We start from the raw sequence: 19,807 nt of genomic DNA, 5'->3' as shown, positions 1-19,807 counted from the left end.
GGGCATTTGATTTAAAAACCTGAACAAAAAACCAAGGGGCAAAAATGACATTAAGGGGGAATTAAATTGGGGAATGCTTGGAATCTGTTTCCTGTCCCAACAGGTTATACTCTCAACCCGGCCCAATTGGAATGAAATTTGTATTTAATTTTTTCTAATTAAATTTTTTATTCTATTTTTTCATTTCATTTTCGGGCGAATTTGGATAGGAATCAAAATATGATGCTAATTTTGATTCCTCATTCCAGTCATCCAAACGCTCCTTGAGGACGTGTTTGGCAAGGCAAAAAAAAATCTTGTCAATCTCATTCCGTCCACAGAGTTGATTTCCTTCTTTTCTCTTCTTTTTTTCTGCTGACAAAATAATGGAATTTTTTGGAGCGAGTCGGAACCACTTCGAAGATTCTAATTAATCTATTTCCACCTTGATTTTTCGAGAGAGAATGGGAAGTGTTACCGAACACGCCCGAGGAACCCCTCATGGTAAAATTATCCAAACGCAAATGACTCTTACAAGGGGATTCCCTCTCTTCTTTACATCTTATGTGACGAAGTGTTATCTTCTCAGTTATCTAAGCTAGCAGAGTTGGAGAAGGTAAAACCAGTTTAATTCTCAAGTGGTAGCCCAAAAATCTCACTTCTCAGGTTCGCCTACAACAATTTTTCTTTAGGCAACTCTCCTTAAAAACATGTGTGGAATTGAAATAAATTCTCACTTGAATATAATCTCCAGGTCAATCAAGATGACTGATGAAGGTGGGATTCGATCATCCAAGATCGCTACACGTGGCACAAGATCGAGAAATATTCGAAGGTGGCAAGAAAATATGTACTCCACCAGTTCATAGGAGATTTCGCAAGAGACAAATCTCAATATTGTCACCACCTGAGGGACTCCACCATATTCTAACAAACAAAAGCTCTATCGTATCCCAGAAATCTTACTATAAATGTACACGGTTGTTAGAGTTAGTGCCTTAAAAAGCCAGTACATTGTCATTTAAGTATTTATAAAGGTTTCATTCCATGACATATATTAGCTATTATCTAATTGAATATGTGTGATGTGTGTATTATTTGACACATATTCATCCCTAGGTAGCAATGTAGGAATACCATGCTCAAGGATTCATAGATCCTAAGGAGCAAGGAGATATGGTTTCCCGATCCCTTGTAGACCTTAAAAGTTCTTGGTTATGGTCGAGACTATTCTTCCGTTAGGGAGAGTGCCCCAAGACATTGTTAGTGACATAGACTTAACAGTTTTAGTCACTGTTCATGAACCCTAGTTACACATATATAATACATGTTTTGAGAGCGAAAGACATTGAACTCTCTCATCTCTTTCCTCCCCATCTCTTCTCTCTTCTCTCTTCTCTCTTCTCTCTTCTCTCTTCTCTCTTCTCTTTCTTTCACTCACGGATGTTAGGATATCACTAATAATATCTTTGTTGGATATATTTTTTGAATGATGCCTCTTTGTTGGATATTGTTCTTGAAATCGTGAATAATGTTGAAGATCTTACACTCTAGAGGTTCTTATGTTGGGGATTCTAATTCAACATAGAAAATTAAGAACAACTAGTTTTATAAAATCTACTGAGCTGCAGCCCGAAGGGGGTTTCCTCGTGATGAAAATAATGAAAAGTAAACCTCTTAGTGCTTCAAATGTATTACTAAACTACTGATAAAAAAAAAATGTATTACTAAACTGCTACCAGGAAACTGTTAGTTCTAGAGAAAATAAAAAGAAATGGAGAATGATGTGAAAGAGAGTTAGAGTTTTCTTCCACACAATTTCATATTTATATGATGCATATATATTACAAAGACAAAAATAGCCTTTAATAGAAGAGAGAAGTGTTTCTGCGCAGTTGCTCAGATAGCTTATCTGAGCAGCTGCTTCAAAAACTCATGTGGCTCGACATTTTTGGGGTGATCCAAAGCATTCATTTGGAAGGCCCTTCCATGGATAGGGTGTGTACCAAAAATGAGCCCTTTAGGATCATCCTAACCCTGCTATTTGTAGAGGGGAAAAATGGTCAGAAATAGTGTCTGTCCATTTCCCCCTCGACCTTTGATTGGGTTAGGATGATCCTATAGGGCTGGTTTTTGGTACACACCCTATCCACGGAAGGGCCTTTCAAATGAATGCTTTGGATCACCCCAAAAATGTGGGCTATATGAGTTTTTGAAGTAGCTGCTCAGATAAGCTATCTGAGCAGCTGCGCAGGAACACTATTCTCTTAATAGAAACCATATATTCTTTTTTCGTATCATCCAGTCAACTGATGAATCAGTATCAATGCAAAGAAAAGGCACATGAACTGATCATGGCGATGAAATTAGAACTAAATCTCTGAAGAAATGGTTGTTTAATTCTTTGTGAGAAATAAAGAGAGAGACGACCGTTCAACTTGCAACAAAAGAGATGAAGGAAAGATGAGGATGAAAGAGGAAAGAGGTTTGTTAGTTTAGGATCATCTACAATGAAAATAAGGGTGCATTCTTTAGGGCGTGTTTCTTGGGAATGAATTCTCGCATTTTTCGCTCCCCGGGAATAAAAATCGGAAAGAATGCCGTTCTGTAATTACTTTAATATCCAATTCAAAAAAAAAATCGTCCTTATTTTTTGGCATTATTTTTGGGAGCGACTTTTTCTCGCTTCAACGGATGTGGAGTGATTCCTCGGCACGTTCATTCTCTCCTCTCACAACTCTCTTCACGTTTCTACGCCCATCATTGCTGAGACCGAATCTTCAGCTATTCCTCTCAATCTTCTCCTGTCTCAACAAATATCAACCATTGTTCATAGGGCTTCATCTAAGAAAACTAGTGGTAGTGACTAACGGAGAGGAGCCGTGAGAGCACTTAGAACGATTCCGTGACCAATCCAAAATTTTTGTTCTTCATCTAAAACATTTTTTCTCCGCTGTGAATCTTTTCTTTAACATGTTTTCTGTTTATTATTTCAAGATGATGACCATCCGACCTAGGTTTCTTTGTTCCCTGTATTTTTTTTCTTCAAGAAGTCAACCAGACTGTCTTCCATCTTCTCCCCACCGTATTATTCGCACACCAAATGTTTGAGAATGTTACTACTGTGTTTTTCCATTGTATTGGTTGATTTTTTTCTCTAAAAGTGTAACGCTTGTAAATTGTTAATTTTTCCAATGGTCTAACATTGCTAGATATCAAAGCAAATTCTAGATTTGTTCCTCTGTGTTATTCGTAGCCTGGTTGGAACTTGAACTGTTTGTTGGTTTATGACTTGAATTCATCATATAATGTTCCAATTTGTGTGTTTTTCCACTTGGTTTTGTTTTTTGGTTTCTTTGATCTTTTTGGTTTTCTTGTTCCTTGATGCTCTCTGCTGACCATTGCTTTGATTTATAATCTCTTTCCTGGGAAGTTAAGAAAAATCCAGAATTGTTCTATTATTTTAGAAAATTTTTGGGAGTTCTCTGTTGTGACTTATTGTTGGAATGGACTAACACACCAAAGCATGGGCACTTGAGTAAAAAAAAAAAAAAAATCTGCCATAGGCATTTCGGTCACAAAATGGTGGCAAGACTTGATTTGCAAATTTCTTTCAATTGTTTTCCAATTACGAGAATGTAATTTTATTCTAAAAATATTGAAAGAAAAATTCTCTGAAATGAGTTAAAAAACGTGATTCCGATTCAAGAAGCACTCCAAAGAATAAGAATTGATTCTGACTTCCAGAATGAGAATAAGGAGAATCGTTAAAGAACACACCCTAAGTAAACAACGAGAAAAGAAAATTAACTTTAAGAACATGGAAAATCTATTCTTTCTCTATCAAAAACCAATGATCTGTTTAAAATTTCGGTATGATTATTAATTTAAGATGGTTTCTCTGCAAAGTAAACACAAATAGGTGTCATTGTGTAAAAATTGATACATGTGAGAACCTAGGATTTTAATTGTCGTTTAGCATGCATTATTAATTATATATTTGCATACTTTTAGTTATATTACCATAACTATATTGTGTCACTTTTAATTAAAGTATAAATTATACTAATGAATTATAACTTTATGATGAAGTGACCTCCTTGTATAGCATACCGTATATCTATAAGATATAAAATATTAGTGTGTATAAATTTTGTAACACTACATTGGATAGAGGATGATTAAGATTAAAAACGTTAGAACATCCTAAGACTCTTAATTAGACTCCATTTGGAATTTTGTTAGACTTGGCTTTGATGGAGGTCCACAAGGCTAAAGACCCAACCTATTGACCTAGGATTAGAGGATGATTTAACCTTTAAATATAGTTAGGGATGTATTATTAAAGAGTTGTAAATTTTATTTGAAGAAAGAATAGAATAGACTTTTCATTTGAGGTGGCAAATTTGTAAAATTGTGCGGAAAATGGAGGGCAAAAGTCTACTTAGAGGTTTTCTTGCCACATGTCCACATAACATGAAGCTAATCCTTTAATAGATAGGTGTCTTTGCCAAGATAGTCCCATCACACATTAGTGAAGTCAATCCCCAACACCTCACCATTATTAGTACTAATAATTAACAACTTTATTACAACTAACTACTTCTAAAGTTAATGAAAATTATAGAAACAATGAAGATGATAGAAATAGAAAAAAATATCGTGCTAGAGCTTAGCTAAAGAGAAAACAAGAGACTAAAAGAAAAGAAAGAAAAGGAAGTGAGGAGAGAGAGAGAGAGAGAGAGAGAGAGAGAGAGAGAGAGAGAAGAGAAAAGGCAGAGGAATTTTCTTGAAATAAGCTAGGTTCCTAACTTCCTCTTAGATTGGAGTGTATTTTTTATTTCAAGTGAAAACTTGGTATGATTTTGTTCTTAAAGTCCTATGGTTTTCCTTACTAGAAATCTAGTTTACAATGATTCCTGTTTTTACCCGTTTTTATTAAATACTGGAAAAATAGTTTTCGTTTGAATTTTACTTTGAAAATTTTAACAGAAAATCATATGTGATATTTAGAAATGTGGTAAAAATTTCAGAGTATTTGGATCACAGGATTTGTCTATAGAATTTTGTTGTAATCATCAGAATTCATTGAAATCTGACGCATGTAGTAATTCTATTATAGTTAATTCTATGATTATGAAATTAAAATCATGTCTCCACAAGATTTTAGTACATGAAAATATCTTTGTAAGGCACAAATTTTATAAATTTTGGACACCATTTACTATAGTTTTGACTCAACTCAAGTTTAAGGATAGAATCTTAAATCTGGTCGGTATTCATTGAATTTCGTTATTTTTGTGCACTGAATTTGAATCCCAATTTTTTATGTGTTGATTAGCAATATGTAATCTACATGTAGTTAAAATTTGAGTGCATTTGGACTTCTATATTTTTCTGAAAATTTTCTAATGTAGCGAATGGTCAGAAAATCCCTGTGCTGAGCTTGAATAAGATATGTTGGTACTGGTGGTGGTGAAAGAGGTCAAGGCAACCGACCCCCTCTTCGTTGTAATCATTGTGGGAAAACTAAGCACACTATTGGTAGATTGGGTGAAGTACCCTCACCTAAGACCCAATCAAAATAGAATAGAAGAATCTTCATCTGCTCTTGCTCAAACTGCTGATACTCATATCACTATTGAACAACTGGCCCAACTTATTCAACAGTATGGAAAAAATAGCTCTTCCTCCACACAGGACACTACTCGTGAAACTGGTAATCTCTGTACTCTCCAATCTAGTGTCTTGTTTGATAATGGTAGTTGGATTATTGATTCAGGGGCTACTGATCATATGACTGGGAATCAAAATTCCTTAAGTTTTTATAAAGATGTGTCTAATAAAACCCCTGTTTCAATTGCAATTGGTTCCCTTGTTCCAGTTAAAGGGAAGGGAAGAACCAATTTCTTTTCAGAAACTACTAATTATGTTGTCCTTTTTATGCCTTCATTTCCCTCGAATCTTTTATCTGTCAGCAGACTAACTCACAACTTGAATTGTAATGCAATTTTTTCTCCATCCACTGTCTCTTTTCAAGATCGGGTCACGGGGAAGACGATTGGTGAAGGAAGAATGTCTCGAGGACTCTAATATCTAGATCATAAGAATAAAGCTATGATGGCTAATAATGTTGACATAAGTAAGACCTGGCATTCTCGACTCGGTCATCCTGCTAATAAGGTCTTGCATTGTTTAAAACCTTATTTACCTTTCGTCTCTTATAATTGTGATGTGTGTCATTTCTCTGAGCAGCCATGACTTCCTTTTCAGTCCTCCGAAAATAAGGCTGAAAAACCATTTGACTTGATTCATTATGATGTGTGGGGACCAGCCCCTATTGAGCCCTACAATGGACTACGATATTTTGTACTTTTCATTGACAATTTCTCTAGAATGACATGGCTATTCCTACTTAAATTTAAAAGTGAAGTTTTTGAAAATTTTAAGGAGTTTTCAAATCAAGTTAAAACCCAATATAATGCTAAGATCAAGATTTTACGTTCAGATAACGGAACCGAGTATAGAAATAAATCTTTTTGAGAATATCTCATAGAACAAGGCATTCTTCATCAAACCTCATGTATCTCCACACCTCAACAGAACGGTGTGTCTGAAAGGAAAAATAGACACATGTTAGAGGTCGCTCGATCTATTATGTATGAGAAGAATGTTCCAAATTTTTTTTGGTCTGAAGCTATTCTCACTTCATGTTATTTGATTAACAGGCTCCTAAGCAAGATTCTTGGAAATAAGTCTCCTCTAAAAAATTTGAAAGGTAGAAAGATTAATTTATCTTATTTACATATTTTCGGATCTGTTTGCTTTGTTTATAATAATTCTCAACTAAGAGATAAATTGGATCCGCGTGCCATGAAATGTGTTTTCTTAGGGTATTCCTCTACAAAAAAGGATACAAGTGTTATAATACAAAAAATAAAAAACTTTACATCTCTCGGGTAATGAAGATGAGTCTTTTTTCCAAGAACACGGTTTAAATAATCCTGGAAAAAGGACCCAGGAGGAGTATTATGGGATGTTTCCTATAACAAATAGTGAAAATAATAAAATTGATGTCTGAATTCAAGAAGATCAAGAAAGACCTGTAAATAATGATGAAGAAAGTAGAGATCAAGGAGGACAAGGTGACCATGAATACAAAGAAGTACCTGTGGCCCAATCCTCTGAAGATGATCACCCTCTTGACTCTCCACCCTTATGCAGGTCTGATCGTATCCCTCATCCTCATCCTCACTTGAAAGACTTTTTTACATATCATGTATGTTGATATCCCATCCCAAATCATGTATCTTATTGCAATGTATCTGCTTCACACTCTATTTTCCTTTCAAATATTTCTGAAAAAGTTGAACCCACCTCCTTTCATGATGCTAATTCCCAACCTGTGTGGAGGTGGGCCATGAAAGAAGAACTTTCTGCATTGGACAAAAATCATACATGGGATATAGTTTGAATGCCAGTTGGAAAAAACCTTGTTGGGTGTAAGTGGATTTATAAGATCAAGTATAACAGTGATGGCTCAGTTGAGCGATACAAAGCGAGGTTGGTGGCAAAATGGTTCACTCAAACCTATGGGATAGATTATAAGAAGACGTTTGCTCCTGTTGCTAAAATGGGAATTGTTAGAATCCTTCTGTCCATTGCAGTTAATCATGGATGGAATCTTTATCAAATGGATGTTAAGAATGCCTTCCTACATGGAGATCTGGAAGAGGATGTCTATATGAATCTTCCTCTAGGACATCCAATGGAAGGAAAGCCTGGTATTGTATGCAAATTAACAAAAGGCGTTATATGGATTAAAACAATCTCCCAGGGCTTGGTATGCTAAGTTAAGTGACGCCCTATTGAAGGTAGGATTTAAAAGAGGCACCGCTGATTCTTCTATGCTTACAAAAAGAAGTTTGAAAGGAGTGATTATTGTGTTAATATATGTTGATGATATTGTCATTACAGGAAATGACAAAGACAGGATTTCAAACTTAAAAGCCTACTTTCACAAAAGATTTGATATTAAGGATTTAGGAAAATTAAAATATTTCTTAGATTGAAGTCGCATATTCAAAAAAGGGGATTTTTTTGTCTCAACGAAAGTATGCCTTGGACTTGTTAAAATAAACTGAAAAATTAGGTGCAAAACCATGTGAGACTCCTCTTAAAATAAACAAAAAGATGAACCAATCTGATGGGAAATTGCTTAAAATATTGAGAGATATCAGAGATTGGTAGGGAGATTAATATATCTCATTATTACCCGCTCTGATATAAGTTATGTCGTTGGAATTGTCAGTCAGCATATGCATGTGCCTAGAACAAATCATCTTGATGCTGTTAAAAGAATTCTAAGGTACGTAAAAGTATCTCCTGGTAGAGGAATTTGGATGAAAAATAATTCACACGTAGATATTATGGGATATACAGATGCAGATTGGGCAGGAAGTCAAGATAGAAGATCTACAACCGGCTACTGTATGATGGTAGGTGGTAACCTTGTCACCTGGAAAAGTAAAAAGCAATCAGTAGTTGTCAGATCCAGTGTTGGAGCTGAACATAGAGCTATGGCGGCTGGAATGAGTGAAATTGTATGGATAAAGTTTCTCCTTCGAGACATGGGTTTTCACACTAAAGAACCAATTAAAATGTTTTGTGATAATCGTGCTACTGTTCACATTGCTGCTAATCCCGTTTTCCATGAACGAACCAAACACATAGAAGTTGATTGCCATTTTGTTCGTGAGAATGTTCAAGATAGAACTATCAGCACTCCTTATACTCGAAGTGAAGATCAGTTTGCAGACATATTCACAAAGGCAGTTTCAAAGTCAAGACTTCAGCAGATTCTTTCCAAGTTGGGTTCCATTGATATCTTTGCACCAACTTGAGGGGGAGTGTTGGAAATATTAAAGCTGGCATGTTGCCTTTCTTCATTCTTACCGTTGCAATACTATTGCTATTCTTAGAGGATTTGCTATCTCCCTTGTATGGAAGATTGGCAAGATCTCATGAGATATGATCGAGTAAATTGGGCAATAACTTTGTATCTTCTTCTCTATATATATTGGCATCTTGTATTGGCTTTCTCATGAATAAAAGACAAAAGGAGAGCTCTCTCATGACCGTGGAGTAGGCATTGCCGAACCACGTAAAACCTTTGTCTTGTTTGATGTTCTGTGTTTTCACAGAGCATATTCGTATGTGGATTGCAAGAAAAATATTATTGATGGGAATTTTCTCTTGGGATTTTTTCTTTCTTTACGTGATTTAGCAGGACATGATTAATTTTGAAGGGATATCATCATAAATTAAAGCTCCCTCTAAATAAAGTTGAATAAGGTTGGTTTTCAGTTAGACTAATCTCAGCCATACACAATCAAGTGAATGGGGCTAATCTCTAGCTGACGCACATGGTGGAGACAGGTGAAGTCCACTCTAGTTCAAATTATCTTTCCAGTGCCTAAAATGTAGGAATTATCCGAAATATTTTTTCTTTCCAAACTTTTCCAAAACATTCCTGCCATCCAAGGAGCTGTTTGGATCTATGGAAAAAAGTTCACGAGAAAAGCTTTTCTTAGAAAGTTGGTTTTCCAGCATTTGGTTAACTTATTTTCCATTGAACTTTATTTTCAGATGGCAAAAATTTTCGTATTTTATAGGGAAATTTCATTCCTGTGTGAATCATTTTTCAAGGAATACTTTTCAAGGATAACTTTTTCCAAGAAATTTTTTACCCCAGAACATCCTCATGGAAATGGGCAAATTCCTTGAATGGAATTGATCATCTAATAGGAGAAGTAAAGATCAAAATCACAACAATGAAACGATCCTAACTGTTCAATCTAAAAATCTCACCAATGAAATGAATCCTCATCTATAGTGATAGTATCCTCTATCAGATGCTCCATATAATTTATATTTTTAAGAAAGAAATGTCATTTTTTTTGTTACCGTATCTGCAGTTCATCCACTCTTGCCGTTGATCGAACTATTGAAGGTGCATGGAAAACTGGTTATGGTGGGCGGGCCCGAGAGGCCGCTCGAGCTACCTGTTCATCCTCTACTGGAGGGTAAGAGAACACCATATCTATCTATCTATGTACTGTTGGATCGGATCATGTGACTCGCGTGACCCCAATATGTGGGGTCCAAATTACGTAGATATGTGGGTCCCTAGTCGTCTACAAGTAAATGGATCGGATCATGGGATCCACATGCATCTTTTGTTGCAACCAATGAAATTGCTTCTAATTTGCTTCTCACATAATTCTAAATACATTTCTTTTTCCCTTTTAGGCGATTGCGGGAATTTTCTTGAAAAGTTTCCTTGTTTGATTTCATATGAAAAAAAATGGAACTTGAATCAACACAATTAAAGTTTTATTTAGAGTGACATTTAGGCCCTGTTTGGATTGTAGGAAAATTTTGAAAAGGAAAAATATTTCTAAATTTTTTTATTTTTTAAGATAACTTGAACAGTTGAACGAAAGCTTTTCAATTTTTCTGTAGAGAGACCTTCTTTATGATGTATTGTTCTAAATTAGCAATAATTCATCATGTGCAAGTGATTTTGTTCTCTTAGCTATGGAATCTGATTTCCTTGCAACTATCTTCCCATTTTTTCCGGGTTCCCAGCACTATTTCGAGCTATGGATTCTACAATTCCTTACAAATCTTCATGACAACCCCTTCAGCCATCTTGACCCTGGCTAGCAACTTAGATTGAGCCCTGGGACTGATCTTCCCATTGGCTTTGATACAGCAGTACTCATAATGTAAGGTCAGTGGGTGTCATAGCTAAATTCCTCATCAAGATGACTGGAGAACCATCGACTAGATTGTCCCAGCACAACGATTAAAAGCGTCTTTGGAGCTTATTCCATTGAAGTAGTTAGGGCTCTAATTGAGTGAGCCGTGGATCATAAACGATGATCATATCTTAATTTAGCTAATCCCGCGACTCAAGAATTTGGATAGAGTTAAGAGAAATGCCTAACTTATAAGAAGAGGTAGAGACCAAGTACTCCCATTTCAAATCTTAAATTAAGCGATTTTCAGGGTACAACAAAGTATTGTCATTTCCCTTATATTATTACTTAAGAGTCCACCTCAAATCGTAAACCAAGCAATTTTCAGGGTACAACAACCCAATAGAGTCCTCTTCAAGTTCAAACTTATGCTTTAACAGAACACACCAGCTGAGAGATGCCTGAAGCAGCAACACTTAAGCTATTGGGTACTGAAAGTACTATCATTAGGAGCAAGACATTTAATAAGTTATGCAAACATTTTCTTCGCAACTCTCTGGTTTGTGGATTGCATGTTTGGCATCTGGATTTCTTTGGTTTTCTACTTGTCAGTAGGACATTGGTATGGGCAATATGTAGAGGCAGTAATTAGCAAATTCTCAACTTTTTGAATTTCAAATTCTGTTTACTGATGCAGCCTAATAATATAAGTAATCATGGACAACATTTTAATATATTGCTCTGCACTCATATACAAGAATATGACATTGTCAATACATTTCAGTGTTACATTGCAGGCAATATAATCAAAGTGTTTCGCTACTTATGATGTTATTCAGTGGTAGGTTAACAATAATATGAATGTCACTAAATTATTCTAGTATTTTCTAAATTTGCAGCCTCTCACTATTATGCATTTTGTTTTAGTATATTCATACAGATTCTCTGTTTCTGTTAGTATTAATGCAGAAAAGTTTTATTTATAGTAATGTTTCCTTGAAAGTAAAGTCAATATCGAATATTAGAAATTACAAAGTGAAAGCCAGCTCCATTCACCCATAGTGCCAAACACCCATATGCCTGAGTATTGGAACAATTGGGATCCATATTGCCTAATAAAGTTGTGAAGAGTGGTCCTAACACCTTTGCCAGTTGTCCTAGACCGTATCCTTGTTTGATTTGGAGAACATGGAGTTACTAGCCCTCAAGTTTCCAAACTAACTTCAAAAAATAATTTGTAGTATCTAATTTATTGTCCTATTTTACGTAAAATTAGTTTTATCCAATACTTAAGAATGTGTTGTAACCATTGTATTCAGTAGGGTGACTAGCCATGTCAACTCAACTCAAGATCACGACTCATACCTGGAAATCTTTCTGAATGCAACCATCTGCCTACACTGCATTATTCTTTTTAAAGATAACAATATAGCATCTGAACATAAAACCTTGAGTTATAGCAAAATGGAACAAGATGTCCGAGGAAAGACGGTAACAGAAAAAGCTTCCCATCCACAAAGAAGATGACTACATAGTATTAACCACTCTATAATTCACTATGCCTAAGTCCCTGTTCGTTTTAGATTGCGAAAACCGACTGTGAACCCCAAACCGATTCTCGGACTCAAAATTAAATTTGATTTTGAGTCGAATAATAGGGTTGAGGTTCACAATCGGTTGTCGCAATCTAAAACGAACAGGACCTAAGAAAAAACTAAATCTCGAAAAATCTGCCATCAGGAAAATAGTGCTTGAAGCGTCACAACAGCACAGAATGGCTAAAGCTTTCACTACTTTGATAGATGTAGCGGATGGGAATAGAAAAAACATCCCCCCTGAAATTTCCCACAAACTACTGGAAGTGGAGGGTGTTCTCAATGTTCAGTGAAGAGCACTCCACGGTCTCTCTTTTTATGCCTATTTGCAATATCTTTAGTAGATGTACAAATGTGGTTGAAGGATGTTGAAATGAATTTGTTATAGATAGAATAAGTGTAGATAAGCACTCCACGGTCTCTCATTGACAGCTTGGTCTTCTTCATTCAAGTTTGAATTTTCCGAGGCCTCTTCTCTTAGAATCCAATCCTCCAGCCTACGACGCCCATCCTTTTTCTTTGCCTCCCAATCTACTTCATTAATCTATTGTAATCTTTGTTTATCTGTTTCTCACATAATAGAACATCGTGGTCTCTCCCATGGCTGTAGGCACCATTTTCAAACCACATAAAACACTTGTGTTATCATTATACTTGTTTTAATGTTACTTTTGGACGTAACATCGAATTAGGTTCGTCAGATTTCTACACCGAGTAATCATTGAGGGGGGAGGGGGGAGCCTCCCAATCAAATGATGCAAGCTGTTAAATTCATAGCATGTAATACGTACAATAGAGGATAAATCAGCGGTAGTGTCAACAGACGAATTGTACAAGGGCCCAGCCAGTAAGATTGCTAAGACAGGAAAAAAACATGGTTTTAGTGTTGAAAAGTTGCTACAGTCTGAAGCATCAGTCTTTCAATGATTTTAAGACTTAAGGATTGATCCAGTGGCCTTGCACTGCAATCCCTGCCCACTGACCCAGAAGAAATACTTACTAGCATGCAAGCTATAGTAGAAAGTTGCCCACACTTACCCAGAAGAAAGAAAAAGATTAATATAGTTACTAGCATGGAAGCTATAGTAGAAAGTTACCCACAATGCACTCTAGCGAAGAAAAAGAAAAAATATTAACAAAGATGGAGCTTCAAAAATCAGCTCGGGTTGTACATCTAGAGGCATTCTAAATAGAATTGCTAACGATTTCATTGTTGGCTCTTTGAATTTATGGCCGCTATTAAGAATATTGTAATCCAACTCTCTAGACTTGTTTCTGTGCTAAAAAAAGAACCACATATGCTTTCATTTCATATATTCAGTCATAGGTCAGTCGCTGAGACTCCTTTAGGGAGTTCCGAATTTTAAAACCAATATAACATTATCTTTGTTGTTGAAACAAGTGCAATCATGATTTGCATACTAACCAACCATAGGTATGTTTGTGTGAAGGTACCTATTGGATATTACATTCTGGACTTCTTGATGTTCAATATCCGTTCAAGGCTGCAAATATAGATATTCTGCCTTTTGATTTTACAATGAGAGAATGGTGCCCACCAATTTCGCTTAACCTGAAATGAAAAGATTAGCATGTAAGTTGGCATTTATATTACTTGAAGTTTAGGTCAATTAGGAACATCTTAGATTTATTTCTTAGCTTGAGTACATAAACATAAAAATCCAGAGAAATAAAGTCATGGAAGGTAAAGTTGTAAAAAACTATAAGTTGAAAATTCTTTTCACTGTCATGTTCAATTGAAGCAATATCTAAACAAGTAAATAATTCAAACAATAATGGGCATTCAAAAAAAGGAACTAAATAATAAAGAATTGAATGACCTTGTACTCATAGTAATGATTTATTGGCAAAGTCTACTGTTAGACAACAACAAAACTTTTGAGTAAATTTTTTAAAGAGGAGAGTAGTGTTTGTGTGCCATTTTTGGAGACTGAGAGGGATTGGGCTTTTGAAAAGAAGATAGAATTGAGAACTATATAGGACAGGTAGAAGAAACAATGGCTTCGATGAGTGTAAGAAGAAAGGAAATATGTATATCTAGTAGGAATTTAAACTCAATCCTTTATTAAGGGATCTTGATCCCTAAGCTTTGGTATGGTGTAATTTCTTCTTTAATCATGTAAGAGAGTGAGAGGGGGTGGGGTGGAGAGGAGAGGAGAGAAATCATGTAGAGGGGAGAATAATCTATTTTTCTTTGTTCTATTAATGAGCATGACAATGTATTTTCTACAGTAGAAATTACCAAAAAACTAAAATATTCCACTAAAGGGTAATAAAAAAGCATGTAGAGACATAGTTAGATGACATGTTTGAAATGCTCACTAGTGCACAATGTTCTACAAAATCAAACTACGAAGTGGCTAGATCAAATCCAAATCAAGTCGGGTGATGAATCGAAGGAGACATTCAAGGCAAAAAATAGTCTAATTGGATGGCTTGTGATGCAAGCTACTTTTGTTTTTTGGGTAGTTGTTCACTTGCATGGAGTTCCATGGTGGTGAGTGGAATGAATTATCAAGAGCGAATTTCTTTCCAACTGCGGGGTGATGTCATCCAAAGAATAGAAGTCATATGGTTCACAGGGGGACGTATTTTCCATTTATCATGATAAAAAAGGACAAAATTGAAAAGAATGAAAGAAAGAGAGGAAGTCAACATAAAACGGAGGCATTTTTAATAGAGAAAAGAATAATGGTCAATCTTCTTCGATAACATATTGGGGGCCTAAATGGGTAGTTATGATAGTTGCATTTTCCAAAAGTTGACTACATTGAATTCTCTATGCATTGTAGATTGTTTCTTGGTTGAATGCGGTCAATATTTGAATTTTCCACGCATTGCAGGTTGTTCCTAGGTTGCATAACCTTACGTTTCATATTTTGCTATGCTTTGTAAGTTGTTCGAAGTCTTTAATTCTAGCATGTATAAGATAAGGTAGTTGGTTCATGCAAGGAACTTTTGATTGATATGACATTTTATATTTATAAGCTTCAAAACTGGTAATTTTGAGAAATATAGAATGGAAGACAAGCCTATCTTCCCTTCGACTTTTGGGTAGTGTTAAATGCTATTTTACCATTAACATTGTTATTAAATTTATCGCCTTCGCATCCTACTTTGTGTTTTCTACCAATGTTGTAGCGATTCGTATTCGGATAGCTTTGAATTTGTGTCGAACTTGTAATAGGAGAAATAGTCATCAATTGTTTCCCGAAAGTCGGTAAATCAAAATTTAGTAGTTTTTTTATTTTACCAATTTCTTTTTTATTTTTTGAGTTTTTCTAGGTAAAGAATATTATTAATTACTTATGTTTCAACAGATATAGAGTACAAAGGAGATTTTTTTGGGTTTATTTAGAAAGGACTATCAGTCTGGGACTAGAAAGTTATGCTTTAGAAATTAGAAGATGCTTTTTGTACAAGTACTATCTACGTACTTCATTGTAAGGTTTCAGTAGAAAGTTCATAGTTACTCTTTTTGATGGACCAGTTCTATTACTGCTATGGGAAAGAAGTTAATTATTTTGGAACCTTTTACATACGAACAATTCATGATTACTTATTTTAGTGGATCTTCTTTAGTGCTTCCATGAAAAAAAAAAGTTCATGATTTTGGAATTTTTTATTTAGTGGGCAATTTCTAAAAAACTTTCTAAGATTTTCAATCTCTCTACTTCATTGTTCCAATTGATGTTGTGTTTACTTCTGATTTGCATCAGTTTTGCATCAATCTTGAGTTCTAGATAGGCAGGTTCCTATTAGCTATTTGAAGTTGCAGCAATCCTGTTCTCATGTTGGGCTCTTAAGGATTGACTATTTCAAATGGGATATATAAGACATGGGTTTTCACACTAAAGAACCAATTAAAATGTTTTGTGATAATCGTGCTACTATTCACATTGCTGCTAATCCCGTTTTCCATGAACGAACCAAACACATAGAAGTTGATTGCCATTTTGTTCGCGAGAATGTTCAAGATAGAACTAGCAGCACTCCTTATACTCGAAGTGAAGATCAGTTTGCAGACATATTCACAAAGGCAGTTTCAAAGTCAAGACTTCAGCATATTCTTTCCAAGTTGGGTTCCATTGATGTCTTTGCACCAACTTGAGGGGCAGTGTTGGAAATATTAAAGCTGGCATGTTGCCTTTCTTCATTCTAACCGTTGCAATACTATTGCTATTCTTAGAGGATTTGCTATCTCCCTTGTATGGAAGAGATTGGAAAGATCTCATGAGATATGATCGAGTATATTGGGCAATAACTTTGTATCTTCTTCTCTATATATATTGGCATCTTGTATTGGCTTTCTCATGAATAAAAGACAAAAGGAGAGCTCTCTCATGACCGTGGAGTAGGCATTGCCGAACCACGTAAAACCTTTGTCTTGTTTGATGTTCTGTGTTTTCACAGAGCATATCCGTATGCAAGAAAAACATTATTGATGGGAATTTTCTCTTGGGATTTTTTCTTTCTTTACGTGATTTAGCAGGACATGATTAATTTTGAGGGGATATCATCATAAATTAAAGCTACCTCTAAATAAAGTTGAATAAGGTTGGTTTTCAGTTAGACTAATCTCAGCCATACACAGTCAAGTGAATGGGGCTAATCTCTAGCTGACGCACATAGTGGAAACAGGTGAAGTCCACTCTAGTTCAAATTATCTTTTCCAGTGCCTAAAATGTAGGAATTATCCGAAATATTTTTTCTTCCCAAACTTTTCCAAAACATTCTTGCAATCCAAGGAGCTGTTTGGATCTATGGAAAAAAGTTCTCCAGAAAAGATTTTCTTAGAAAGTTGGTTTTCCAGCATTTGGTTAACTTATTTTCCATTGAACTTGATTTCCAGATAGCAAAAATTTTCATATTTTATAGGAAAATTTCATTCCTGTGGCAACTCTTGAATCATTTTTCAAGGAATACTTTTCAAGGATAACTTTTTCCAAGAAATTCTTTTCTCCAGAACATCCTCATGGAAATGGACAAATTCCTTGAATGGAATTGATCATTTAATAGGACAAGTAAAGATCAAAATCACAACAATGAAACGATCCTAACTGTTCAATCCAAAAATCTCACCAATGAAATGAATCCTCATCTATAGTGATAGTATCCTCTATCAGATGCTCCATATAATTTATATTTTTAAGAAAGAAATGTCATTTTTTTTGTTACTGTATCTGCAGTTCATCCACTCTTGCCGTTGATCGAACTATTGAAGGTGCATGGAAAACTGGTTATGGTGGGCGGGCCCGAGAGGCCGCTCGAGCTACCTGTTCATCCTCTACTGGAGGGTAAGAGAACACCATATCTATCTATCTATGTACTGTTGGATCGGATCATGTGACTCGCGTGACCCCAATATGTGGGGTCCAAATTACGTAGATATGTGGGTCCCTAGTCGTCTACAAATAAATGGATCGGATCATGGGATCCACATGCATCTTTTGTTGCAACCAATGAAATTGCTTCTAATTTGCTTCTCACATAATTCTAAATACATTTCTTTTTCCCTTTTAGGCGATTGCGGGAATTTTCTTGAAAAGTTTCCTTGTTTGATTTCATATGAAAAAAAATGGAACTTGAATCAACACAATTAAAGTTTTATTTAGAGTGACATTTAGGCCCTGTTTGGATTGTAGGAAAATTTTGAAAAGGAAAAATATTTCTAAAATTTTTTATTTTTTAAGATAACTTGAACATTTGAACGAAAGCTTTTCAATTTTTATTTAGAGAGACCTTCTTTATGATGTATTGCTCTAAATTAGCAATAATTATATAATTTTCCTCTAAATCGTGGTAAGTCAAAAATTACCCAAGAAAAATTTCTTTCTCAAATGTTATTCTTGCAAGCTAAACAGGGCCTAAATTTACGATTCCAAAAAAAAAAAAAACAGGGCCTTAATTTATAATGACATCAGTCTACATTAACTATATCAACATTGTGGAAAAGAAAGTAACAATTACTAGGAAATTTTTTTCACTAGAAATGTTTTTCCTGCAATCCAAGCAGGGCTTAGTCTCTTTGATTAGGTTTAAGTCAGGTTTAAGGAGTGAGATTTCTTCATTTTGAATTCACAGGGGGAAAGATTGTGGCGGGAAGTCTTATAGGCCGAAAGAAAGAGACCCAAGAAATGATCGATTTTGCCGGCAAGCATAATATAACAGCAGATATCAAGCTTGTTCCAATGGATTATGTGAACAAGGCCATTGCGCGGCTCGCCAAAGCTGACGTTAGATATCAGTTTGTAATCGATGTTGGAAACACCTTGACCGCTTCATGAATAGCCCATTGATTGGGGTCGACATGATCGAAAATTCGTTGCTTTTCCTTTCAGTCAGTTCAGGAAGGCCAAAACTTGTTACAGAATAATTCTTCCCTTATTTTCACCAACAACACTCTTAGTGTTTATGATTGTGTTTTAAGAATAAGGCTTCTTTTGGTAGTTCTATAAATTATTTACATATATTCTTAGGGAAATGATATATTCGCCCCGGGCTACCTCACCCCTCTCAAATTGTATTTATGACTACTCTTTTTACATTACAAGGGGTGACCCGGGGAAGTAAATGTGGAAAATATATCACTTTCCTATTCTTATTTAGCCCATCCCCAAAATGTCGTTATAATCTTATTCGCATAAAAACTTTGGGAAATGATATCAACACAGCCATATATTAATATATGTGCTCACTATATTGTCTTCTAGTATTTAAAGTGCTCTCAAAAGGTCATTACGGTTCCCAAAAACTCTTACAAACCAATTAAAAAAGAAAAAAACAAGCTAGAGAGTATGCATAACAAAAAGTTGGTTTGCTGATATCATTTCCCAAAACTTATTGTAACACATAAAGCTTTATGGTTGGTCCCTCGCAGTTCTTTGGATATCAAAATCAAAGAATTCAATTCCGAAAGAGAGAGAGAGAGAGAGAGAGAGAGAGAGAGAGAGAGAGGTAAATATACCATGAGTGAGTGGACAATTTCTCCTCTAACTTTTCCAGCGGATCTTTATTTTCCGGCAGATCTTTAAAGTCCCTTTTGAGACTTTAGCCTAAGTAAAAAAAACCGCCTGAGGATCTTCTCCCCTCCTACTCTTCTAGGCTGATGGAAAGCCTCCGCTCTTAGACGTGGGAAAGGGCACTTGCTCTCTTTTCTCCAAAACCAAAACAAGAGAGATAGAGAGAGTATGTGATTTTCAATCAAGAGAGTATGGGAAGAGGGAGTGCTGGGTAATTTATAATCAATATGAAGAAGTTGGAAGCTTCTTGCTTTCTAAAATTAGCCTCTAATCTTATCAAAGCTAAGCTCATCAAAACCGTCGAAGGCATGTTTTTATTGGGTATATAATATAACCCATGTATGTTCTAATATAAGCCCAATAAGATAATGGACCGGTGTAGTGGGCCTACATGGGCTAGAGTCCATTAACCAGTCATTACACCCAA

This window comes from Tasmannia lanceolata, unplaced genomic scaffold (genome assembly GCF_043159265.1).
Source record: "Tasmannia lanceolata isolate RefF3 unplaced genomic scaffold, GAP_Taslan_0.1 ptg000018l, whole genome shotgun sequence".
Classification (NCBI taxonomy): domain Eukaryota; kingdom Viridiplantae; phylum Streptophyta; class Magnoliopsida; order Canellales; family Winteraceae; genus Tasmannia; species Tasmannia lanceolata.
Note: the sequence above shows the minus strand (reverse complement) of the source record.